The sequence below is a fragment of the Carettochelys insculpta genome, chromosome 6 (assembly GCF_033958435.1).
Source record: "Carettochelys insculpta isolate YL-2023 chromosome 6, ASM3395843v1, whole genome shotgun sequence".
In the NCBI taxonomy this organism is placed as follows: Eukaryota; Metazoa; Chordata; order Testudines; family Carettochelyidae; genus Carettochelys; species Carettochelys insculpta.
The window spans coordinates 90931278-90957269 of record NC_134142.1 but is presented as its reverse complement, the minus strand read 5'-3'; the positions used below and the strand labels follow the sequence as shown (position 1 = coordinate 90957269).

General features: G+C 44.3%; 1 protein-coding gene across 8 annotated transcripts in view; it reads left to right on the top strand.

Moving 5' to 3' along the window:
• The window catches only part of PHF21A (PHD finger protein 21A), a 269156-nt gene that overhangs the window by 54160 nt on the left and 189004 nt on the right, over positions 1–25992 (top strand). For 7 of the 8 annotated variants that reach the window (XM_074997568.1, XM_074997563.1, XM_074997565.1 and 4 more), the window contains exon 2: positions 21947–21992. The exons of the other annotated variant lie outside the window; for it this stretch is intronic. The gene's annotated coding sequence lies outside the window, so the exon portion shown is untranslated. The remainder of the gene's footprint in view (positions 1–21946; positions 21993–25992) is intronic. 8 annotated transcript variants of the gene reach the window in all.

The following is a 25992-nucleotide window of genomic DNA, read 5'->3' as shown; positions in this document are numbered from 1 at the left end:
CTCTGATGCTGACATCAAAGCACAACACGATTTGTTGCGAGGCCTGTGACTGCCACTCCCAAGTCATCCTGCACTTGCCACTCAAGAAGCTCCATCATCCTCCAGAGGGCTGTATTGTTGTCCTTCCGGAGGTCCTTCTGCACCTGGCAACAATCTCTCTGTCTTTGGGCCCGCCCTGGTGCTGCAAAGTACCAATTTCTGGTTCATCAAATTAAGAAAAGCTGTCAGGCTGACAAAAAAGAATGGTTGGAACGTAAGGGTGCTGAAGCAGAAGAAGCAGCTATGAAATGTGACACCAAGACGCTGTATCATATTGTCTGAGACTTAACAGGTGCAAGATGCAATTCCAACGTTCCTATCAAGGATAAGAATGGGAAGATCTTACTAAGTAAAGAAGAGCAAGATGCACGCTGGGTAGAGCACTTCAAAGAGATATTAAACCAGCCAGCGCCAGTAACAACCTACAATTTTAGTAATTCCAGTCCTTCTGATGAACTAGAAGTAGACCTAGGCGTGATTAAATTTGAAGAAACTGATACAGCCATTAGATCGCTGAAGAATAACAGGGCCGCCGGTCTTGACCAAATCACTGCCGAATTACTAAGGTATGGGGGCAACAGTGTTGTGGAATAACTAACGGGGTTGTTGAACTCATGCTGATGAGTTCCGAGTGATTGCTAAGTTACCAAAGAAGGGGAATGTCACCGATTGTAATGATTGGAGAGGCATTACGCTCCTATCAGTCCCAGGCAAAGTGTTTTGTATTGTCCTGCTCAGGAGGCTTCTGGCCGCAGTGGATAATACACTGTGGGAGGAGCAGGCTGGATTTTGGCGTGGTCACTCACGCAGCGAGCAAATTTTCATGTTGCGCAACATCATTGAACAGAGTATTGAATTTCAACTGTTGCTGTCAATAAACTTTATCGATTTTTAAAAAGGCATTTGACAGTGTACATAGAGAGTCATTGTGGAATATAGTACATAGTTATGGTATCCCGCAATGCTACATCAATACCTTCCAAAATCTCTACCTAAACTCCAGTTGCTGTGTGAGGACCGATAGTGGTATGAGTGATTTCTTCAATGTTGACTCTGGTGTGCGGCAAGGGTATGTTCTTTCGCCATTCTTGCTCCTCCTGGCTGTGGACTTTATTATGAGGAAAGCAATGTGCAGGACGAATTTTGGTATCACTTGGGAAAACCAGTGCCGGCTCACGGATTTGGACTTTTCTGACGATATTGCGCTGCTTGCAGAAACAGGCGAATGCTTGTGGGACATGACAACAAGTTTAGAAAAAGAAGCACGTAAAGTTGGGTTGAGGATAAACAGCAATAAAACAAAGGTGATGGGGGTTGGAAAAGCTCAGGCACCCTGGTCTTCGCTCTAAGCCTTGACAGTTTGAAGAGGTTGCCATCCATTCTTGTACAGAGAGAGATGCCCTCTGTAGCAGTTCCGAAGGCATATTTGAGCAAAACTACAACGAAGATGCTGAACAGTGTTGGAGCCAGCCCACACCCCTACTTCACTCTGCTGAGAATCTCAAAGGGTTCGGATGTGGATCCGTCGTATACGACGGTCCCCTTCATGCCTTCATGGATGGCCCTAATAATGCTGAGCAGAGTTGGGGGACAGCCGATCTTAGCGAGAATCGCGAACAGACCTTTTCTGCTGACAAGGTCAGATGCCTTGGTCAGGTCGATGAAGGCAATATACAGAGGTTTGTTCTGCTCCCTGCACTTTTCTTGTAGTTGCCTAACAGAGAAAACCACGTCTATGGTGGACTGTTCAGCTCTGAACCCACACTGAGACTCAGGGTAGACTCTCTCCGCAAGAACACTGAGCCTCTTCAGAATAACACGTGCAAATAGCTTCCCCATGGTACTGAGCAGGGAGGTGCCGCGTTAGTTGTTACAATCGCTTTTGTCACCCTTGTTCTTGTAGACAGTAACGATGTTAGCATCCCTCATATCTTGTGGTACACTGCCTTCTCTCCAGCATTGGCAAAGTATTCCATGCAGCTCTGAAACTAGGGTACCGTTGGCGCATTTGAGGATTTCTGAGGGAATACCGTCTTTCCCTGGGGCTTTTCCAGAAGAGAGTGCTTTTAGCGCGTCACTGAGTTCCTCCAAGGTGGGCCCAGCATCGAGTTCACTCATGGTGGGCAGAGGCTCGATGGCATTCAGGGCACTCTCTGTAACTACGGTCTCTCTGGCGTACAACTTATCGATGCAACAATATAAAAGGAATATTGTTACTACTTTTCCATGCTTAGCACCTAATGTTTGTGGGACTGCTTAAATATAGACCTTCAGTCTCCCTAACAGTCTTTTCCCCCGCAAAAAACACATGCTGTCCCTCAAAGAAGCCTTCAGGAGCATAGTATAGGAAACAAAAAGCATAGTTGCAATCTAGTGTGCAGCAAAGGGCAAATTTCATGGGGAGAATACCTGAAACAGAGCAATATATACCTGACTTTTAGCAGTTGTGATCATTCAAGAAGAAATTGAGGGGTGAAGTATAAATGATGGAATGCTCATACTAAAGAATTATCAGATTTACCTGAAGATGAGGAAAGGAAATGTAAGGAAAGTGGAGTATCATCCAGCTTTCTTGGGAGTACAAAGGAGTTTGATGCTTTAAAATAAATAAATAAATAAAAAGAATGAGACTTACATGAAAATGAAAATAATGACAAAATCTGGTTTACCTGAAGAGGAGAGAAAGAACGAAGAATTAGCCTCTCGTGAGAGAAGCAGCAGTGAGATCCTGCTTTATGGCGGGTGATGATAAATGCTGCCAATTATAGTTTGTATGATTTTGACTAGACTGGGCAAAATTGAGGATATGACTTCTAGTAAATGAGCAGAAGCAGCACTTCTCAAAGTCACATTGCAAAAGAGTGCTTGAGAATGTGGCAAAACTGAATTAGTGTTGGCTAATTTACTTAAATTAAATGACAAAGCATTCTGGGTGTTTTGCAACATATTTCTAGAGAAGGCCAAATCGTAGCTTGTGCTTTTTGGGTACAATTACTGGCATAACTTAACTGATTTACTGAAGGAACAGGAAAAGTGACCTGACCATTTTATAGCCCATTAAAGATGGATGGAGGTTAAGTCCAGGCTCAAGCTGAATAAATGAATAGCCGCAACAACCCAGTGGATTATTAGCGTGGAAACCAAGCACTGGGGAAACGTGCTTGAGCGTCTGATCTAAATTACACTCTTCTTTGCAAAGAATAATTTGGCTGACACTCGTTGGTTAAGTTGTTTACTGAACATAATGGTAAGTTCCTCCGTTTGGTGGTGCTTCCTTGGGAAATACAAGTACCACATGTCAGCAACTACACTGAGAGGTTCATAAACAAGCTATGGATCATTACTGGAGCAAAACAATTCACAGTGAATTGGTTGACCTTATTGCAAGAAAGATGCTTTCCTGAGCCACATCAATCTGCTATCAAGCAAAGTACTACTCAGTTATAATGGACTGAACTCCTGACATTAGTCATAGGGCAGAGATGTCATTTACAGTAAGATTTGTTGGTGATGAAGATGACGGTATCTGAGTAAAGGAGCACTTTCTCTCTTTCCACTTCTGTGAAGAACTCTCCTGGAAAAGGCCTAGCAGAACTGTTTATGAATGTTTTGAATAAGGGTAAAATTAAGCTTCAGGACTCAGTGGTTAAGGCTATGATGGCACAAACATTAAGGGAAAAAACAGTGATATTCAAGCAAAGTATTCTAGTGTTGAATCCAAGAATTTTCTTTGTGCGTTGTGTCTGCCATTCCCTCTACTTGATTATGTCGTACACAATATCATCGTCTTTAGTTTGTGTCTCTTTGGACTACTGCAAAGCACATACGTCTTGTTTACAGCATCAGCTATCAGGTAGAATATCCTCATGGACAATGTTGCAAATTTGACCATGAATCTGATAAGTGATGCTCTCTGAGAATTGTGTTGATGGCATGAGGCCAGTGAAGTACCAAGTAACTGAGGTATGTGACACCCTGATGGAACTGGTGCGAATGAGCAGAAGCCAGAATCTGACATGAGGTGCAAAGCCTGGCAAACTGAATCCTAGACTTCAAATTTCTTGTCTCATTTGTGGTTTGGCATGATACCCCTTTCCAAGTAAATGTTGTAAGCAAGGAATTACAAACTCAGTCAATGGATGTTGTGACAATTACCACTTGGATGAGAAGTTACCTTGATTTTATTGTGGGCTGTAGAGACAGTGGATTTGAATGTGCCATCACTTCTGCAAAAGAATTGGTGGAAAATTTATGAGTTGAGCCTGTTTTCAAGGAAATTAGGATTGATCAGAAGAAGAGACAATATGGTTATGAGGGTAGAGATGAGGTGCTGAACCTTGGAAGAAATATTCGAGTGGGAATTTTTCTGCTTGCACATGAGTGTCCATGAGTGCTTATGAGGTTTGGACAAATGAAGCACCACAGAAAGACCTGATTTTTTTTTTTTTTTGGTATGATCTCAGCTGTCAGCAGGCAGGAAAACACTCATGAAAAATTGTATGGTCTTTTACTGAATGCTGACATGTGTGGAGTGTTTGGATGCCAATGATCAAGATCTCTGCATTGCATTTGTTGACATGCGTCACATTTTGCTACATGGAAAGCACTCTTCTCTAGAAATTCTCCATTTCATTCATGATGCAGAGCTGAAGGACTCTTTTCCTAACGTGGATAGCTGTGAGGATTCTCTTCACTCTGTTGGTCACATTTGTGAGTGGTATTTTTTCAAAGCGCAGGCTCATTAAAATATGCCTTCAGCCCATGATGGGTGATGAGAGACAGATGTTGCTTGAAAATGCCATTGGCCAGTCTTTGGAGCTATGTCACTTTTGTGCTTCAGTTTGTGATGATAAAGGCAAGAAAAGTGACTCTGAACTAAAGGACCAAAGTTAGCATTCTTAGTCTGTTACCTACTGCAACACTATTTAATTTTGGTCCACCCAACGTTCACGCACAGTTGAATTTCTTGATGTTAGTCGTCGTCGTCGTCGTCGTCGTCGTCGTCGTCGTCGTCGTCGTCGTCATCATCATCATGGGCTCAGTGCTCGTCAGTGTCTGATGCCTCTCTCATTATTTCCTTCCATCTTTCCCTGTCCAGTGTGGAGTGGCTTAGTTTCTGTAGACTAGCTCTGCACCAGTCTACTATATCATGTACCTATTCTGTCTGGGGTCTGCCTCTCCTATTCAAATCATTTGTTATGCTGAATACCAGTGTCTTGATTTTTTGTTTGTCCTTCGTTCTTCAGATATGCCTTAATAGCTGTAACTTGCGTTGTATAACCTTCTGCAGTAGGTTCTTTTTCGTCTGTATCTTCCTATATAATTCCTCGTTGGTGACCTTCTGCATCCATCCTATTCTCAGGATTTTTCTATAACAACTCCTCTTGAACACTAATATTCTTCTCTTTCGAATCTTTCATATCTGTCCAAATGCTGCTGAATACAGATGTTTTCAAGATGCTCAGTTTCATTCCTAAATTGTTAATTCCTTCTTACAGTCTTTGCTTTTCCAGATCTTATCCATCGCCTTCAAACTCACTCTTGCTTTTGCTATTCTAGTTGATATTTCCTTCTTACGGTCTAGATCAGCGTTTCCCAAAGTGTGGTCCGCAACCCGGTACCAGCCCTTGGAAAAAAAACAGTGGTCCTTAGAAAATATACAAATTATCTCTATGTACTATTATTTTTTGGGCTGCAAAAAAGGGTACTAAAAAAAATGGGTCCCAACTATATAAAGTTTGGGAAACCCTGGTCTAGATCATATGTTATGTTGCTCCCCAGATAAGTGAACTTCTCTATGTTCTCCAGTTCAATCCCATCTACACTGACCTTCCTTCCTATATCTTTTATCTCCAAATATGATTGTTTTTCTTTTATCTATGTTCATAATTGGTCCGTTCTGCTTCCCTTTCTCATTTAGCACCTGTACCGTTTTCTCTAGATTCTCATAATCTTCCTCAGTGATAAGTATATCATCTGTGAACCTCAAGTTGTTAATTCTTATCCTGTGCGCAGATGTTTCTTCTACCTCTTCCTTGATCTTGTCCATCACTCTCTCTAGATGTGTGATGAAGATACTCAACAATATCAGATCTCCTTGTCTTGTACCTCTACTCATTACAAACTAACTTCTGAACTCTCTGCACATTCGCACTGCTGCCTCCTCATTGTCATTAATATCCTTCAACAACCGTATCAGTCTGCTATCCACTCCCACGACTCCAACACTACCCAAGTCACTTTCTGATCTATACTGTCAAATGCCTTCTGAAAATCGATGAGGCAAGTGTAGATGTTTTGTTCTTTCAACGAGCTTTCTCCACTATCAGTCTTATTGTCAATATCTGGTGTATGGCACTTCTATCTTTTCTGAACCCTGCTAGCTCATCCGCTAGATGTTCTTCTATCTGCAGTCTTAGTTTCACTGTCAGTATCATCATCAGCACCTTGCCTACATGACTCGTTAAGGCAATCATTCTGTAGTTTTTGCACTCCAGCCCACTTCCTTTTTCGTGTATTGTGTATCTCCTCCAGCATCTTTGTGAAGTCTTTATAGAATCGGTCAATCTCTTCCTCTGTGCTGTCTGACATGGGTGCATACAACTGAATAACCAAGATCTTGAACGGTTTTGCTTCGAGTCTCGCTACCATCATTCTTGCACTCACCATTTTGTATCCTAACAATGCTCCTGTAATTCTTTTGCTAAGAAGGTATCTGACTCCTGCCTCATGCTTCATTTTGTTCCTTAACCAGATAACTTCACAATCGTGCATATCTCCTGATGTCGTCCAATGCATCTCTGCTAGTCGAATTATATTGCATCGGTATCTCTCCATCTCTTTCTGAAGCAGCTGTAACTTTCCAGTCGCCTGCAGTGTTTGGACATTCCACGTTCCAATTGATAGTATATATGTTAGCTGTAATTTTCTTCTCATAGCCAGCTTATTGTCCCAACCCTGATTGCTCAATTGGTGTCATGGGCCTTGTTTATCCAGGCAACGTCTGAGCCAGATTTATCAATTAGTTGTACTGACATCAGATTTCATTCATATTGTCTTTTCATGGTCAGTGCATTGTCACTCATCTGGCCAACCCTCCTCCTCTATCCAGGCTTGGGATGGGCATGGAACCCCCAGAGGCTTTATGGCAGAGTTTTGATGGTAGTACATTTCAGTTATTCTTAAAATTAAAAATTTTTTATAAGCTTAGAGAAAAATATTTTAAAATTTATGTCTGGCATAAATAAATATAGATCTCTATATCCTTGCGTGCAAATTTATCGTATGGCCGGGATAAGTCATGCATGCATCAAAGTTATGAAATGAGCTCCTAATAGGGCTGTCAAACATTTAAAAAAACTTATGCAATTAATTTTGCTGTTAAGAGAAAACCATATATATAAATATTTTGTATGTTTTATACATTTAAAATATATTTATTTCAGTTTCTACCTGAGTATGAAGTGTACAATGCCCATTTTATATTTATTTTTAGTACAAATATTTGCATTGTAAAAAACAAAATAAATAATATTTTTCAATTCCCCCATGACAGGAGTATAGTATAATCCCTTTATCATGAAAGTTGAACTTACAAATGTAGAACTATATAAAAAAACCCTTACATTCAAAAATAAAACAAGTTAAAACTTTAGAGCCTAGAAAGTCCACTCAGTTCTACTTCTTGTACAGCCAGTTGCTCAGACAAGCGAGGTTGTTTACATTTGCAGGAGACAGTTCTGCCCACGTCTTGTTTTTCTGAAAGGACAGGCATTTGTGTGGCACTCTTATAGCTGGTGTCACAAGATATTTACATACCAGATGAGCTAACCGTTGATCTGCCTGTTCATGTATGAGTCGCCATTCCAGAGGACCTCTGTCCACAGGGATGTCAGGTTCTGCCCAATAATGGTCCAAAGCAGTGTGGAACAATGCATGTTCTTTTTCATCATATGAGTCAGATACAGTCACCAGAAGGCTGATTTTTGCTTTTCATGTATTTAGGTTCTGTAATTCTCACATCAGTGTGTTGTGCTTTTGAAACTTCTGGAAGCATGCTCCTCACTTCATCTCTCAAATTTTGGAGGGCACTTCAGATTCTTAAACCTTGGGTCAAGTGCTGTGGCTATTTTTAGAAATTTCACATTGGTACCAAATATGCTGTGAAGGTGTTTTTAAAATGAATAGCATGCACATTATCCTCATCTGAGATTCACATAATGTGAAATATATGGTAGAATGTAGGTAAAATAGCAAGAAACATACAATTGTTTTCCAAGGAATTCAGTCATAAATTTAATTAACTTTTTTCTTTTTTTATTAACGAGCGTCTTCAGCATGGAAACATGTCCTCTGGAAAGGTGACTGAATCATGAACAGGAATACAAAAGTTTAACATAACTGGCATGTAAATATGTTGCATTGCCAGCTACAAAAGTGCCATGTGAATGCCTGTTCTCAGTTTCAAGTGACGTTGTAAATAAGAAGTGGAGAGCATTATCTCCCATAAATGTAAACAAACTTATTTCTTGTAGTGATCGGCTGAACAAGAAATAGAACTGAATGGACTTCTAGATGCTAAAGTTTTACGTCATTTTGGTTTTGAGTGCAGTAGTGCAACAAAAAAGTCTGTATTTATAAGCTGCATTTTCATGGTGACAAGATTGTAAAACAACACGTATATGAGGTACAGTAAAAGCTATGTTGTTCTGTCCTGCCCTCCCCCTGGCACCTCTGCTGCTGTGTTATCTGGAACTCGGATAACTGACACATTCTGTTAACTGGCACTTAAGGCAGCTGCCCTGGGGCCAGCTGCCCAGCCGGGACCAGTCGCCGAGGAACTTCTCCCCCAGCCAAGGCTGGCTTCCCAGCTGGAGCTGGCCGCTGTGGTGCGGACAGCCTGTGTAGGACCAGCTGAGTGGGCCAGTTCCCCTGGTTGGGGCCAGCTGAGTGGGCTGGATGTGCTGCTGGGGTTGGTGGCAGCGTGGCGGACCCCATCAGCCCTCAGGATAAGTGTGTTCATGCACCCTTCCACACTCCTCTTCTGGTCAGCAAAATCAGCAAATCTGATTATCTGGCAATGCCTGTTCCGTAGGGATGCTGGATAATCGTTTTTACTGTAATTTCAAAAATACTGTTTCTTTTGTTTATTTCTATAGTACAAATATTTGTCATAATATATAGTGAACATTGTACCCTTCATATTCTATGCTTTAATTGAAATCAATGTATTTGAGAATGTAGAAGAATATTTAGAACTATTTAATATATTTCAACTGATATTCCATTAACAGCACAATTAAAAATTACTACGTCTTGTGGACAGGACCAAAGGGTGACCCACATGAATTGTTTCTTTGGTTCCCACCCACCACCATTTGTTAAACCTTTTAAGACCTTATTTTTTTGCATTAGTAGCAAGGGCTGCTGATTAATTACAGTTAACTCATGCAATTAACTCAAAAATTGATTAATCGCATTTTTATTCATTCAGTTTTTGGCTATTCACAGATGAGATTGAAAACTGCTTGGAAGTACTCTGATTATTTTTGGCTGTAACACAGTAGAGTTTCTCTGAATTTTAAAATAAGATTGTAGAACAATTGTAGCTATACAGTGGGAATGTATTTTCTTTTTCTTTTGCACTATGATTCAGCCTTAGGGTTTTAGCATTTGGCCACTATGTGTAATATTACTACTTTCGTGAAGAAGTCTAATCTAGATTTTTTTTTTGCATGGTTTGCCATTGTTTCTAAAACTAGCATAAAAATTTTAATATTGTGTTTAGTATGGATGAAAAGAAATATTTTTGAGAGAAATAATTTTTTGGTACTTAATAGCTGCCTCGTTTGGAAGCTTAGAGCCAAATTCAGTACTACAATACATGTATGATGCTCCTGCTGCAGTCAGAGCTGTGTGTGTGTAGGCCAGGATAGAATTGGGCCTGTGGACTGAATTCTGTGTCTTTTGGCAACTCTGGTCTGAGTGTTTTCCTAGTGATGTCACATAACTCACTTAGTAATATTAATAGAAATCACTTGCCAGGCTCACTGTGGAAGACAGAAAGGAGTTCAGCACACACACATTTGATTGAGACTATCTCTTACTTCATTGCACTAGGATTTACAGGGAGATCTCCCATTAATTTAATAAGTCATTTGCATAAATTCCCATATAATTATAAGAGCAGACCATTTACAATGTCATGCGGATAACTGATTTTTTTTTTTTTAACCAGTAGTGCTTTTATTTCAGTTATTGGAACGTGAGCCCTATGTTCAAGGGATAGTGAATGACTTAAGAATTGTCATCTAGTATTTTTGTTAAACCTTGCAGAAATCTTACATACCTAGGGTATGTTTTTTGGGCTGGCAGACCATGTTAAAAATTCATATTTAATAATTTTTGTAGTATGTGATTATCATGTGGTTCAGCCACAATATGTTATGTGCTTTCTATGTAAGAAGGATAGCTGCTCCTCTGAGTAGGTGGTAATGTGAGGACAGCTCAGGGGAATATCCAATAACATTTTCCACTGTTAAATGTAGGGGCTTCCTCTACATAAATTTATTGGTCATTATTAGCTTTCGCTGGAAATAAGATTCACTACAGGTGCAGTAGAAGCGTGTCTTTAAGACGTTCTTGAATATGAGCAAGCTGTGGGACTCGGGAGGGTGCAGTGTGCATCGGGGCTGCATAAAATAAGGTATACGGGTGGATGAGTGAAAATCTGACTAAGGAACAGATAAGATTCAGAGTGTGGAGTGGGGAACTTGGAGATTGATAAGGAATGATAGGTACAGTTATGTGTTGTTTTTAAGGAGGTGACGAGAAACCTAAACTTGATGTAATATATCATATGGGAAGTCATTAGAAGGATTCAGTAACAACATTATACTGTCAAAACAAAGAAGCAGTCAAGTAGCACTTTAAAGACTAACAAAATAATTTATTAGGTGAGCTTTCGTGGGACAGACCCACTTCTTCAGACCATAGCCATACCAGAACAGACTCAATATTTAAGGCATAGAGAACCAAAAACAGTAATCAAGGTTGACAAATCAGAAAAAAAATTATCAAGGTGAGCAAATCAGAGAGTGGAGGGGTGGTGGGGGGGAGGGGAAGTCAAGAATTAGATTAAGCCAAGTATGCAAAAGAGCTTTAAAGTGGTACTTGACTGGTTTTTCGTTTTGATAGTAGATAGACGAACATGGCTCCCTCTTTGTTGCTGTTCCACATTATACTGGTCAAGGAAGATTTTATACAGGACTGAAGGGGTGGTGTCCCATCCACACTACCATCCATTCAGACAGGAATATGTTACAGTTATCAAACAAGGCTGTAATGGGGGAATGAATGAAGGAGATGGCTATGGTGAATGGAAATGGACAGATCTTGGGCATGTCTCAGAGGAAGAACCATCAGGACTGGTGGTTTCATAGTTTTATTACAGTTTTCCTGATTGTTATGGACAAGACATTTTTTCTGAGACCGATGCTAGAGGGCCTGTCTAATTTTTAGTCAGTTTACGCCTGAGTTCATAAACACCATGGTTCGTAGGTATTTCCTAGCTGTGTACTTACACCTTGTTTCAGTGCTGTTATTAACAAGACTCTAATTGGTTTCTAACAAAATTATTTTGCTGTATTAATGGGATGGCTTTATAGAATATGTGTAACTCTGTTAGTCAGTCCCTCCTGTCAAGTCTGTGCATGAAGGCTTTACAAAGTGCACTATACCATGCATGGTCCTCTTATTTTGTCAGGAATAGTTGAGGCATTTGGGGGTGTCTACCCAGAATTTTCCCAAGTATACTGACTTAACACATAGTTGTGTATTGAGGTGGTTGGACAGGCCTACACTATTAAAGCACTATGGTGCCGGGGAAAATGTTGCTGCATTCACTGAATTGTGTTAGCTCTACTGTCAAACACAAGTTAGGGCTTGATTATGTTTAGCGCAGTTTTTCTGTAGTGTAGGTAGAGCACTAAATCATCATGTATAATCAAAGCCTCGATCAATATGATTTCCAAATCCTGTCTGGAAACATCCTGTTTCTAGAGACTGAAAAAATATCTGAGATAGAAAATACTGGGCTAAATATGACTTTCTTCATATTCTTACCCTTCCTTCTAATCACAGGGTTTTTGATTACAATAAAATAAATTTGCATTTTATAGCTTAAAGCAGGGGTGGCCACCTGCTGTCAAGCCCCATGCAGCTCTTTGAGCAAAGTGATGTGGCTCCTGCTCTGAGCCACACGCTGGGAATACTTACTACCACTATGTGCGTGTGCCCCCTGCTTGAAGGGAGAAACATGTAGCAGCGGTGGCGGTGGCAGCTCCAGTGAATTTCATGCGTTAGATTAGGTCAGGGGACTGGAGGTGCCTGGCTCTGGGGGAGGGGGAGGGCGTTGAGCCACATATTATATAGTTATTTTTATAGATCTCTATAGATAGATATATAATATCTATTTCTATAGACATAGATATGTTGTAGATATAAATATAGCTCTATCCACAGCTATTTTGGCTCTTTGGCTCTAACTGGTTGGCCACGCCTGTCGTAAAGCATACAATAAGTATCTGATCTCTGTAACAAAAAACTTCATTGTCGAATACATTTAGTATGAAGATTAAAAGTGCTATCTAAAAAGTGCTATACAAATATTAAATATTCAGGCCTCAATTGTGCGAACATTTGTCTGTGGTTAACTTCAGATATGTATGTTGTCCTATTGAAGTGCATGGGAGCTACTCACACTAATAGTTAATCACAGATTTTAGGACTGGGGTCTTAATTTTTACACCATGCCTATGAGAGGTAAGCAAGTATTTTAATTTTAGAAACTGGGACAGAGAAGTTACAGCTGACCTTCAAAGGTGGGAATATACATGCCTTTTGTTCTTTTTATATATAAAGAAAGCCAAAAAAGCATGAGTGGTGTTTTTTGTTCAGGAAAATAAACTTTAGGGGATTTTACTTTTTTTTCACTAGCAATATGTGTCCCCTATTTTTCCTGTAATAGACTTGAAAATTATAGGATCGTGGGTTTTGCTGATACTGATCAAGTAAAACTAGATTAAAATGTGGGAAATTATTATTTGGTTTTTTTATTGGCAATTGTTCAGCTCAGGTAATGGGAAAATATTCTTTAGGTTAAAGACATCTGTTGAGCACATGGAGTTGGCACTACTGCTAAGCGGTCAAGAGTCAGGTCCCAAAACAATGATACTGGCATAAAATTGTAATATTAAAAAACATTTTGGGGGTTTAATTTGCCTTTTGGTTTTTGATCTTATAGGGTGCTTTTGAAAATGACTTAATGTTTTTCTGCAAATATGAGGCACTTTTTAAAAAATGAAAGTGGAGATTCTGACAAACACATGGCTCCAGAAGCTGAGGCTTTCACAAAAAGATCAAGTATTGTGAGACTTGATCTTGCTTGTTTAGGGATGAGAGTGCTTGCAGTTTATATCTCTGGGCTCTCCAAGGGGAAATCCTTGAACAAAACAGAAAAGACAAAACTTGGTATTTCTGAAGTAAAACATTATCAAGTGGATTTCTTTAAAAAGAAACTAACAAAACAAAATGCTCGGCTTTTCATACCATTGTCATAGGAAGAATGGTAGCGACCATTTTATTTAGGTTGCCTGACACTTTGAACAGGCACGTGTGTGTGTGTATGTATAATTTTTTTTTTGAGGCAAGAGTCTAAATTTGAGAGGAAGATAGTCCTGGAGTCAGAGGTGCTTGGACCCACAAAAATCTGGTTAGACTGGGCAAGGGATGAGCTGTCTAAAATCACCATTACAGTTGCCGGTCATAGAATTGCATATCCCTATGAAATAACTTGCTAAACAACTGTGTAAAGGAGAATACTAAGACTGCAAAGTCCAGTACCCCAAAATTAGGAAATGCCAGAATTATTTGCCTATAAAAAAATCTTAATTCTTTTGTCTTGTGCATATTTATTATGATAATAATCATCTTTAACTGCATAGTTGTATGTATTAGAATTAGGAGTCAATCTGTCCCAAATCTTATCCTGGCTCTGCTACTAATTCAGTGTGTGACTTTTAAGCAAGTTACATTGCCTTTTAGTTTTATTTTCCCATTTGTAAAGTATGGCAGTAATACGTACCTTTCACGCAGGCATATAATGAGGATTATTTAAATAATATCTGTATATAGAGTACTATTTAAAATACTATGTACTCTGAAAAATTACATCCTACATGTCTTAAGTTGAGTGCCCAATTACAGAGGCACTCAGTGTTATTGGAGGCTTTTGCAAATTTTGGCTTTAATCTCAGTGTGCCTCAGTTCCCTGTTGCTGGTAAACCTCCTACTTCACAGTGTTATTGCAGAGGAAAAAATCATAATGTTTTTTAAGATCAGGATTTTGTTTGGTACTCATTTCCATTTTATTGGTTTTCTCATAAATATTTCTTTACATGCTGAAGGGCTTGGCCAGTATGCAGCAAATAAGGCCTGGAGCTATACAAATGATGAGCGGAAAAAGGAATATTGAACAGATGCTTCATTCTCTAAGCACAAGCCGTCCCTACACTGAATGAGGCAGAGTTCCTTTGGGAAAAATAGTATGTGATCATGTAATTAAATACCTTGCCAAACTGTATGCACATGAGGGCAGAATTAAGGTTGCACAGGCAGTCTTTGTTTTGGTATTTCATAACTCTTGAATGCTTGACTCATAGAATGTTAACATTCTTTTAATGCTTTTTAAAATGTAATACATTGGCTATGTCTACACTAGGACACTACGTCGAAGTAGTCTATTTCGCAGTAACAACATCGAAATAGGCTACTTCGACGTGTATCATCCACACATCCTCCAGGGCTGGTGCTGTCGATGTTCAGCATTGAAGTAGCAATGGGGAACGTCGAAAGAAACCACCCCGGAAGGAAAAGCAGAGCATCCACACACACAAGTGCTTCACGTTGAAATAAGGAGTCAAGAAAGCCTGCGGATGGGGTCACAGACTGGATTAGCCCTTCCGGGGCAATGGCAAGCTGCTCCTTTAAAGAGCCCCTCCCAGGCACACCTGGCCTGCACAGCATGAGGTCAGCAGAGTCCTAGCCACACTCTCGCAGACCGATGCAGAGCTCCAGCCGGCGGCAGCGGCAGCACCTAGAAGTCTTCCAGGTTGTCACCCAGGGACCAAGCACCCTGCTAGGTGCTGCGTGGGAGGCCACCCAGCAGTTCCTGGCAGAGGGGCCCTCCCCGGGGGCAGATGGGGATGCTCCTGACTATCGGGCTCCCTTGTTCGTCCCCTGCCGGGTGCTCCACCACTTCTGGAGCTACCCCACCAGCTCTGAGTGGTGGGAGCAGCTGGTCATGGGGGAGTGGGACGATAACCAATGGCTGCGGAACTTCTGCATGCACTGGCAGACCTTCCTGGACCTCTGCCAGTGGCTCACCCCCGCACGGAGGCACCAGGACACCCAGATGCAGCGCACCCTTCCCGTGGAGAAGAGGGTCGCAATAGCTGTCTGGAAGCTGGCCACTCCGGACAGCTACTGCTCCATGGGACGCCAGTTCGGAGTGGGAAAGGCCACGGTCGGTGCCGTTGTCATGGAGGTAAAGAGGTCTGGGCGTGCACCCGCTGGGGTGGGCGGGGGGCCACGGAGGGGGGCTTGGGTGTGGGGCTGGGGAGAGAGGGGTGCCCTGAGAGGGAGAGGATGGGGGGTGTTGGGGGGGGTGCCCGGGGGAGTGGCCTGGGGTACCCTGCACACCCTCATAGGCACTTGTGTCCCCTCCCCACGGGTGGTCTGTGCGCTCAATGCCATGCTGCTCCAGAGGGTTGTCCGAATCGGGGACCTGGATGCAGCCATCACTGGATTTGCTGCCATGGGCTTCCCAAACTGCTTCAGGGCCCTAGACAGGACCCACATCCCCATCTGTGCCCCGGACCACAGCAGGGGAAGATACATCAACCGCAGGGGCTACCACTCCGTGGTCCTTCAGGTCATGGTGGACAGCTGGGGCTGCTTCCAAGATGTGTACGTGGGCTGGCCTGGCTGCACACATGACGACCGTGTCTTCCGGAACTCGGGCCTGTGCTGCTAGCTGGAGGCAGGGACCTCCATCCCCAGAGGGAGATCCCTCTGGGGGACACCATCGTGCCCCTCTGCCTTGTGGCGGACGTAGCCTACCCCTTCCAGCCCTGATTCATGCGCCTGTACACCAGCCACCTCACCCCCAGCCAGGAGTGCTACAATGCACGACTGAACCACGCCCGCCAGGTGGTGGAGAGGACCTTCGGCTGCCTGAAGGGCTGGTGGCGGTGCTTCTTTGCCCGCCTGGACGTTGGCCTCCAGAACATCCCCTGGGTTGTGGGTATGTGGGGCACGTTCCACAACATTGTGGACAGCAAGGGTGAGGCCTGTGTCCAGGGGTGGGCAGTCAACGCCGGCACAGGCTTCCCCTAGCCGGCCGCCGCACCCAGTCTCCAGGCCTACCACGAGGGGGTACATGTCCGCGAGGCCCTGCTGGCCCATTCTGATCAGGGAGAACCCTGAGCACCTCCCTGGCCTTCCCAGAGGGCTTCCCGCACGCTGCCCCCACCATCTGCACGCCATCCCCCCAACAAGCACGTCTCAGGTTCTTTGGAAAATAAAACTGTGCCTTATTGAATACTGGTAAAACTGTCTTATGTGCACAACAAAAACTGGAACCAATATACAGAGGGGGACAATAATATACAAGGGGGGCAACTATATACAAATGGGGGGCCAGCGGATGGCTCGGCTGGTGGCCCATCAATCTGTGGTTGGGGTAGATGGGTGTGACCTCTGGTGGGTATGGTTTGTGCCCCCCACTTGTTCACAGTCCCCAGCGTGGCCAGCTGGGGGCTGGGAGGACCAGTAGGTATGGCTGGGATGCCTCCACCAGCTGGTCTTCAGCCCCAATGGACTCCAATCCTGGGGGGGCTGGCAGGCGGGGCGGCATGCGGCGTGGCGGGCGAGGCAGGTGGGGCGGCAGGGGGGACATTGGGTGGAGTGGCAGGGAGGGCTGAAGGGGGGGCAGCAAGGGGCGGGAGCTGGGCAACAGACTCCTGAAGCAACCCGGCTATGTCCTGGAAGACACCCATGAACTCCTGCCATGCTGCTCGGCGCCAGGTGGACTCCTCCCTGTTAAAGTGGAGCCGTTCCTCAGCTGCCTGCCACCAGAGAGCTGCCAGGAGCTGGGGGTCCCATGGGAGCCATCCCCTGGGTCCAGCGGTGGCATGCCTGTCCTGCTCTCCTCCGTGATGTCCCCAGGCACTGATGGTGCCTGACCTCCGGCGGGCTCTCGGGGACCACGGAGGTAGCATGGCTGCCTGGGGCCTCGGATGGCGCAGCTGCAGAGAGGGAGGAGAAGGCTGTTAGTACTGTGCCCTGGCCCGTGGCCCATGCCCTCCATCCTCCCTTGGGTGCTGGGTTTCCATCTCCGTCGGTGGGTGTGGTGTCCCTGTTGGGTGGCCCCATTGCATGGTCCCCCCTTCCCTGGTGTTAGAGCACAGTGCTGTCCACGGGTGTGGGTGCTGACGGGTGCTGATGACCATGCTGCCATCCTGGGACCGTGCTGTGGCTGGGCAGTTGCGGGTCGGGGTCCGCTGGGGGTGTGTAGGGCCCCTGGTCGTGTCTGGTGCCCCCACCCTGTGGCCCGGAGGTGCGTGCCATGTGGGGTACGTACCTGACCATCCACTGCCACTGTCAGGGGAACCCTGGTGGGCAGATGCTCGGCTGGTGCTCCGGGAGGAGAGGTCTTTGAGGAGCCCCCCCCTTCTCGCTTCTGGACACCTCTGCTGTCCCGAGGGGTGCCTCCTTGGTTGGGCCCCGGAGTGCGGGGCTGGCTTCTGGGCCAGACTCCAGCTCCAAGGCCTGCTTGGACTCCTCAGCTGTGCTGTCCAGTGTGGCCTGGTGGGAGGAGGTGTCCCAGGGGCCCAGGAGGGCCCTGAGCTCCCTGAAATAGGGGCAAGCGGCGGGGGTGGCCCCAGACTGGCTGGCCAGGTCCTGGGCCTGGGCGTAACCTGCCACCACTCTTTCACTTTACTGCACACATGATCCGGAGTGCAGGCAGGGTGACCCAGGGCAGCCAGGCCCTCAGCCCGTCGGACGAACACTTCTGCGTTCCGTCACTTGCTCCCCATCACATGGAGCACCTCCTCCTCACCTCAGAGCCCCAGCAGGTCTCGGAGCTCGGCCTCTGACCAGGAGGGGCCCCACCGCTTTTTGGCCCCCCGTGTAGCTGCCAGGGGGCCCTGCGTCCCCTCAGTGGGGGAGCCCTGGGAGCACTCTGGGGACTGGCTAGATGCCATGGCACTGGGTGTTCGGGCTGGGGTCCGTAGAGGGCATGCAGGGCTAGGATGTGCGTGTGCTGCTGCCTGCACGCTCTCAGCTTCTTGCAGCAGGAAATCCAGGTGTGTGGTGTTTTAAGGACTGCTGCACGCAGTGATCATAGAGCCCTGCAGGGGCTGGACAGCACGTCTCAACCTGTCAGCTGATTGCCGCCATGGAGGACCCTGTTATCTTGAAGTAGCAGGACATGTGTTATCTACACACGTCCTACTTTGACTTTCGACGTTCCCATCTCCGAATTGGAATAACGATTTTGACATCTCGCTGCCTAACATTGATTTCAACGCTGTGCCAGCTGCTTCAAAGTAGCCGGCTAGTGTAGACGCACCCATAATGTGAAGAAGCAAAGAGGATACACGCTTGTCTTTCTACCTGTTCAGGTCATATTTAGGGCCCTATCAAATTCTCATGTTACAGACTGTAAAATCTGGTCTTTAGTATGCTTTTATCCTATACTATAGACTTCACAGGGAAGCTCAGTGTTTCTCATGTTGGGGGTAGTACTGGATTGGGCTGGCGCTTTGATCCTGTCCAAGGTCTGAGGGAGGCACACCTGCCTCAAGGTAAGCAAGCAGAGCAGGTTGATAGTCCAGTCCTGGCCCTGCTTCAGGGCGGAGTGACAAGTAGAGCAGGGTCTCAGGCCTGTGCTTAGACCTAACAAGCAGTGAATATGCCTAGACCCTGGTGCAGGGTAGGGAACAAGTAGTCCTAGTGCTCGGGTCCCTGCTCAGGCTGAGCCAGCAGTTAGTATGCTCAGGCCCTTGCTCAGGTTGGGGCAACAAACAGTTCAGAGAATTGTCAGGTCTGCTGGCTCAGGCAGAGAGCTGACAAGTTTAGGTGTTTTTCCCAGAAACGGGGAGACTGTCACCCATGGATTAGGGTGTCAGGGAGGACACAGGCTCACCTGCTCCACTTTGTCTCAGCTCAGGGCCCTAAAAGTGGCAGCTTAGCTGCTGCTGTGTCAGCAGGGATCCTGACCGCATGCAACACATTGACTCAGCTCACTTCCATCTCCTCAGCTGGATCAGGGTCAGCTGTCCCTGGGCTACTTCCTGCTTTCCCCTATGGGCATATCTGGCTTGCGGTCAAGCTCCTCTGACTCTTCAGGGAACAGAATCGCTAGCATGGCTTGTAGCAGCTCCTGTACTGTGATTAGCAGTGGTCCCCATGGTCCTGGCCAGTCTTCCTCCTCCTGGCAGTGTTAAGGGTAAGGGGTCTGGCTCCTTCAGTGGCTGGGCCCCAGTGGAGCTCTTAGGTATAGCATTTATGCTTCTCCCATCTCCTGCTTCCAGTGGGCAGGGAAGGTTTGTTCTGGTCTGGTCAACCAGAGTACTCTGGGGAGTCCTTCTGGGTCAGAGGGAGACCACCTTGCCTCACTACAAGAGTCCTGATCCAAAAGGGAGTTTCAGGGAAATTGCAGGGTTATTTAGGGTAGTCATGGTGTTGCCACCCTTTTGTGCTGCCTTTGGGGCTGGGTGGCCAGAGAGTGGCAGCTATTGAAGGGATACCCAGCTCTGAAGGCAGCAATGCAGAAGTGAGGGTGACAATACCATACCATTCTACCCTGACATCTGTGCTGCTGCTTTCAGAGCTGGGATGGTCAGAGAGCGGTGGCTGTGGACAGAGGTACGGGCTCTGCAGGCTTTAGCCTAGAAGTAAGGGTGGCAATACCATACCATGCTATCCTTACTTGTGTGCTGCTGGTGATGGCGGGTCTGCCTTCAAAGCTGGGCTCCTGGCCAGCAGCTGTCACATTCTAGTTGCTCAGCTCTGAAGTCAGTGCTGCTGTCAGCAGCAGTGCAGATGTTATCATAGCAGAACCACAATCCCCACACAATAACCTTGTGACCTTCCCCCCTCTGTCCCACAATTCCTTTTCAGGTTAGGACTCATAATTACAACACTGTGAAATTTCAGATTTAAGTAGCTGAAATTGTGAAATTTATCATTTTTAAAAATCCTATGACCATGTAATTGACCAGAGTGGACCATGAGTTTGGTAGGACTCTTATATTTAAGTGACTTGTTCAAAGAGCAGAGCCTGAATTAGAACTCTGGAGTTTGTGATTCACAGTCCTGTGAGTCCTTGGTTCTCAGGATGAGGATTTGACTTGATGGAACTCAGGTCCCACTATAGAGAACATCACAGCACTTGGTCATGCTCTGTATCTAAAAATGGCTGATTTCTTTTTTAAAATAGAGAAAAATAAAATGAATGTTTTATTGAAATTGGCACAAATGAATATTTTTTTCTTAAATAAAAATTGAAAATTTGTCACACTAAGGTTGTAAATGTGGATATGTTGTGAAAACTTTGCTTAGCTTTCCATAGCCCCAGCCTTTTCTAACACTCTGGTGTAGTTACAGTCTTAATACATTGTTGCTGAAAAAAGGCATATTGTGTTTGTGGTGATTAAATGACCTCATTGTGTGGGCTTTAGAGCCTAGGAAAAAGCTGCTGCCAAAGGAAAAAGTGCAAGCAAGTGTGGGTCTTGAATGATAGAGAAACTACTATAATTTGTGAATTAAAGCTGATCTTTAAATAACTGTCAGTGATATGGATATTTCAAACCTTGCATTGTTTCTATCTAAAATATCATTGTTTAGGTTGCTTAGTGTGACCTTACACAAAAATAAGTGACAAAACTAACCCCTCCAAGTCATCAACATTTAGAAATTGTTAAAAGTTTCCTCAAAACTTTTAAAAAATAAATAAACCTAAGTGACATACTAAGGAAAAAGTTAGTTCTAAACATAGTCCAAATATTGTGACACTGGAGATATGCATATTCACTACTTAAGAATAAGCATTACATTTCCTGTATAAATGCCTCCCACCTCTGTAAACAGAGTAGCAAGTGCAGTCTGCGTTCTGTATTTGCATTGAAACCTATTGACTTTGGTGGGCGCATACATGATCACGAGTCTGCACTAGTGCATCTGGTTGTAGGGTAGAGGCTCAGAGTCTCACCTCTTCACTGGGATATCATTGATCTCCTTGTAGGATCAGCAGCTAAGATAAGGTTTGTATTAACACCCTTTCTTGTAAATTTGTAAAATGTGTGTTTTTGGATCTGTGACAAAGTTGGCTGAGCCTACATAAGAGAATGAGCTTATAACCATTGTAGTAAAGGTTGTGGAGCCAAGCATTGTAATCAAGGTGTGTATGGAGTGAACCCCTAAACACGCTTGGGTCGAAGTTTGTTGTGTTGTATAGATATTCAAGAAAGAATGACTATCAGTTGGTTTTTTCCTCTGTTAGACAAAACAACCCTTTAAAAAATTCCATTCCGGTATTGGCAAAGAATGACTCTCACTTCAGTGCTTGCACTTCAATCTGCTTTACAATAACAGAGAAATAGAATTGTAAGCATCCCTCAGTTTTTCCCTTGCTATAACAAACTTCCTCTCTCCCTCCTCAGGTGGATTTTGTATTTGTCCTCCACAGCCTTTTTTTTTTTTTAAATAAATCATTTGCACATTTGTCTCAAGCGCTAATTAAATGTTATCTAATGACTCTCTTATTTTTGTTTTGTTGTAGGGGGGGGGCTAGTCAGCTGAAGGAAAAAATCTGTTTTCCAGAACTGGTAAGTACTTTTTGAAGACGAATATAGCTTGCCTGATGCTAGATAAGTAACGATTTACAGTGTACAATATACTTTTATTAAGGATTAGCATTGATAAACAAAGATGTGTTGATGTTTGAAACCAAATCCTGTGCAGTTTTGCAGACAGGAACAATGTTAAAAAAACTGACTAAACTTAGATGTTGCTAACTAAGGTCGGAATCCTGCAAGCATCATTTCAGTAGTTTTTCAAGTCTAGTAGACTCCTTAAAATCATTGTGTATGGATCCTGTAAGATGGTAAGTGGGACTGGTGGCAGGTGTTAAGGATTTCTGAACTGAATCTTGGAGTCAGAATAGCTTGGAAATGTTTTGGGGCTCTGGGCGTTGATCAGGAGTCAGAATCCAAGTGAGAGTCAAGGTCAGTCCTAGGAATTCCAGAACAGAGAAGCTAGTCTGTCAAGGTAGTTAGGTGAAGATCCACATTGTTGTCTGGATATTTCAATTTATATTACATGGCTTTACATAGTATCAGGGGCCATATTAAATATCATTAAGACCATTGTCAGATCAGTTTGAGGAGGAACTTCTGGTGTGCAGTCAGAGTAGATTGTGGGTCTCAGAGAGCTATTCCAGGCACTCCTCCCTGTAATAGACCATTTGCTTATTCCACATGTGGGTATGCATGCGTACCATATACTAGAGTAGAATAGTGTGCCCTGGCCTTCGCATCTGCAGTAGCTACCCTGGTGCTTCCAATATAAGAGGAAATGAAGGTTTAGGCCTCTCCAGTTTCTTCTTACTGCAGAAATGTTCTGAGTTGGAATTGTCCTCTATTTGGTTCCATAACTTATAAACATGTGTAGGTACATATTGATATTTTTAGTTTTTTGCGTCATAGTTACTAGTATAGAGAGATTCTTTCTCTAGTTACAGCTGTGCCTAATAACCTGCTTTTCAGGGATCGAGTTTCCTGCCTACAGCTTTTTTTCCATCAGTAACAAATATCAGCACTGCCTGCACAGCGTGGCTGAGGTATATATTTCTGTGAAGTTCAGTATATATGTTTTTCCTTCCTGCCCAGAACTGGAGGAACCTGGGAGTTTCACCCACAGAATCATCTCATGAAGGCAGAGGCTCCTCTCTATACTAGGCCAAGGAGACACCACTTCCCTTCTGTACGTTGGCCTTAACTGACCATGAGTGCCTTTCCAAGAACATTTCTTGACATGCAGACCTAAACAACTCTTCTTCAAGGTCTCCCTGTGAAAGTAGAGGTCATTCTTATGGATACAAGGATAGATTGAGGAATGCCCGTAAGAAACGTGTTTCCTCCCTGAGCTTGTCCAAGTCGGCTGGTATGTTGGAAATGGCTCTAATGAGGACCCACAGATCAGAGTCCAAGATATGTAAAAAGAAAGATCTGCCAACTCCATCAGTGATCGAACCTGGAAAAGGTCATGGTGGGAGTTCCCTTCTGCCCTGTCACCCGCCCTCAGAGCCAACATTTTAACAGTCACCTCCCTTCTAGGATGGGGTGCTCATCCGGACAACTACATTGCTCCTGGCACCCCTGCCCTATTAATAACCAGGCGGCATGTAAACTTAATGGAAATGAGCGAGGTACATCTTGTGCACAAGGCCTTTTGCTTATACACAAGTTCCATATGTAGGTAATATTGGATAATATCATCATTGTGGTTTATATAAACAAACAGAGCAGTGAAATCTCATCCTCTCTGCTGGGAAGTGGAAAGACTTTGGAACTAGTGTGTCAGGAACCTCATTACAATACAGGCAGTGCACCTTTGAGGTACTAACAACACCCTGTTAGACAAATGAAACGGAAGCTTCTTGAGAGACCACAAGTAGGAGGTTCATGACATTGTCCTAAGTGAAATATTTATGCCGTGGAGTTATGGGATCTCCATGTCTCAAATGCACAGAGAGCTCCCTCTATATTGGTCCAGGGAAGTCATGGGTTGCAACTCCCAAGGTGGTGCTCTGCTGACGTTTTGGATGAATGGTGGTAAATATGCCTTTCGTCCCATTCCGCTGCTTCTGCAGCTTATAGGAGAAACACACTGTGACAAAGCCAGCATCATTCGCCCAGGATCTCACTAGCCCAGACAATTCTGATTCATGGAGCTTCTAATACTATCTGCCTGTCCACCTTATTTCCATATCTCGTAACCTGGGATTGAGGAGAACTGAGCTGGGCTAAGTACAGGTCACTTCCTGGGTTTTGGATGTTTGAAATATAACACTCATGTTCAATTCTTGTTCAGGTTCTTAATCAGAATAGAGTCTATTAGGACAAGAGGAGTCTCTCTTCAGCCTAGGCATGACTTCATCAACATCCTGGTTTTCTGGACTATTTTCTGTCCTTGAAGACTTCAGTCTTTCTGTTAGTTCACTAAGGCTACGTCTACACGTGCCCCAAACTTTGAAATGGCCACGCAAATGGCCATTTCGAAGTTTACTAATGAAGCGTGGAAATGCATATTCAGCGCTTCATTAGCATGCGGGCGGCAGCGGCGCTTTGAAATTGACGCTCCTTGCTGCCACGCAGCGCGTCTGGACGGGGCTCCTTTTCAAAAGGACGCCGCCTACTTCGAAGTCCCCTTATTCCCATGAGCTGATGGGAATAAGGGGACTTCGAAGTAGGCGGGGTCCTTTCGAAAAGGAGCCCCGTCTGGACGTGCCGCGGGGCGGCAAGGAGCGTCAATTTCGATGTGCCGCTGCCGCCCGCATGCTAATGAAGCGCTGAATATGCATTTCCACGCTTCATTAGTAAACTTCGAAATGACCATTTGCGTGGCCATTTCAAAGTTTGGGGCATGTGTAGACACGGCCTAAGAGTGCATGTAGGAACAATTAGTGCCTTCCTCCTTGTGGATGGTGGCTTCGTTTTTACTCACAGAGCTTCACTGTGATTAATGAAAGGCCTGATCAGGACCGCCCACTAGTACATAAACATATAGCTCAATGGGACCTTTATCCTTGCCCTGTCCAGCCTCACTAGTTCATGTTTTGAACCCATGGTGACTTTTATCATGGCCCACATGTTCATGAAAGTGGCATTTGTAGTATCTGTTGTCTCAGTGAGCTCGTTGCCAGCCTGATGGACTCTCATACAGTGCTTCTGACATCCATTATAAATCTTGAAAAAGTAACTTGGGGCATAGTTGAAGGGAAACACTTCAAGACACTTAACTTTTTTTTTTTTTTTCCTAAAACCCCATGCTTCCTGTGAAGATGAGACTTCATTCCCTCAGTATCCAACGTGGCCTGACATTATAGCTGCAAGGAGCCAAGCCCTTTAGGAAATCACCAAGGCTTTTTATCTTTAGCAGAGATATCACTTGGGCCAGCCATATCCTTCCAGAGGATTTCTAAGTGGTTCTTGGCATTCATGTTAGAGTGCTGCAAGATAGCAAATATTCCTTCCTTTGGGGGCATGGCAGTTTACTCCACCTAAGTATAAGCTCATTCATGGCATTTTTTTCAGATGTTCTGCTTCAGGACACTGGTAGAGTGTCCATATGGACTTCAATGCATACATTTACAGTTCACTATGCGGGGGCAACCACTGAGATGTGTTCCAAGAGTGGCATGCAAGCTGATTTTCATTGGTGTGCAAGGCAGGAGCTCAGCCTCACCCCTCCTTTCCCCATTGAGTCAGGAGCTTGCCCAAAGCCATGCCCCCTGTAGATTAACAAAAGACAAGCTAATGCTACCAGCCACTATCTAAACAGTGAAGCTCTGCATCTTAATTATTATTAATGAAGCTATTGTAAGTAGGACTATTACTGACTTTAAAATATATCAACAGCACTTGGACAGTGTATAGAGGTCAAAAGGTCAAATTTCAGCACTACGCCTTGGAAAGGTTGCTGACCCCTGAACTATGCACTAGTTCATGCCTCAGCTGTGGATGGTAGGATTGTTAGAATTGTAAAGATTTTTGCTTTTAGCTTCCTTGCATTTGCTGCCAGCCTGGACAGTGCCTGCCAATCATC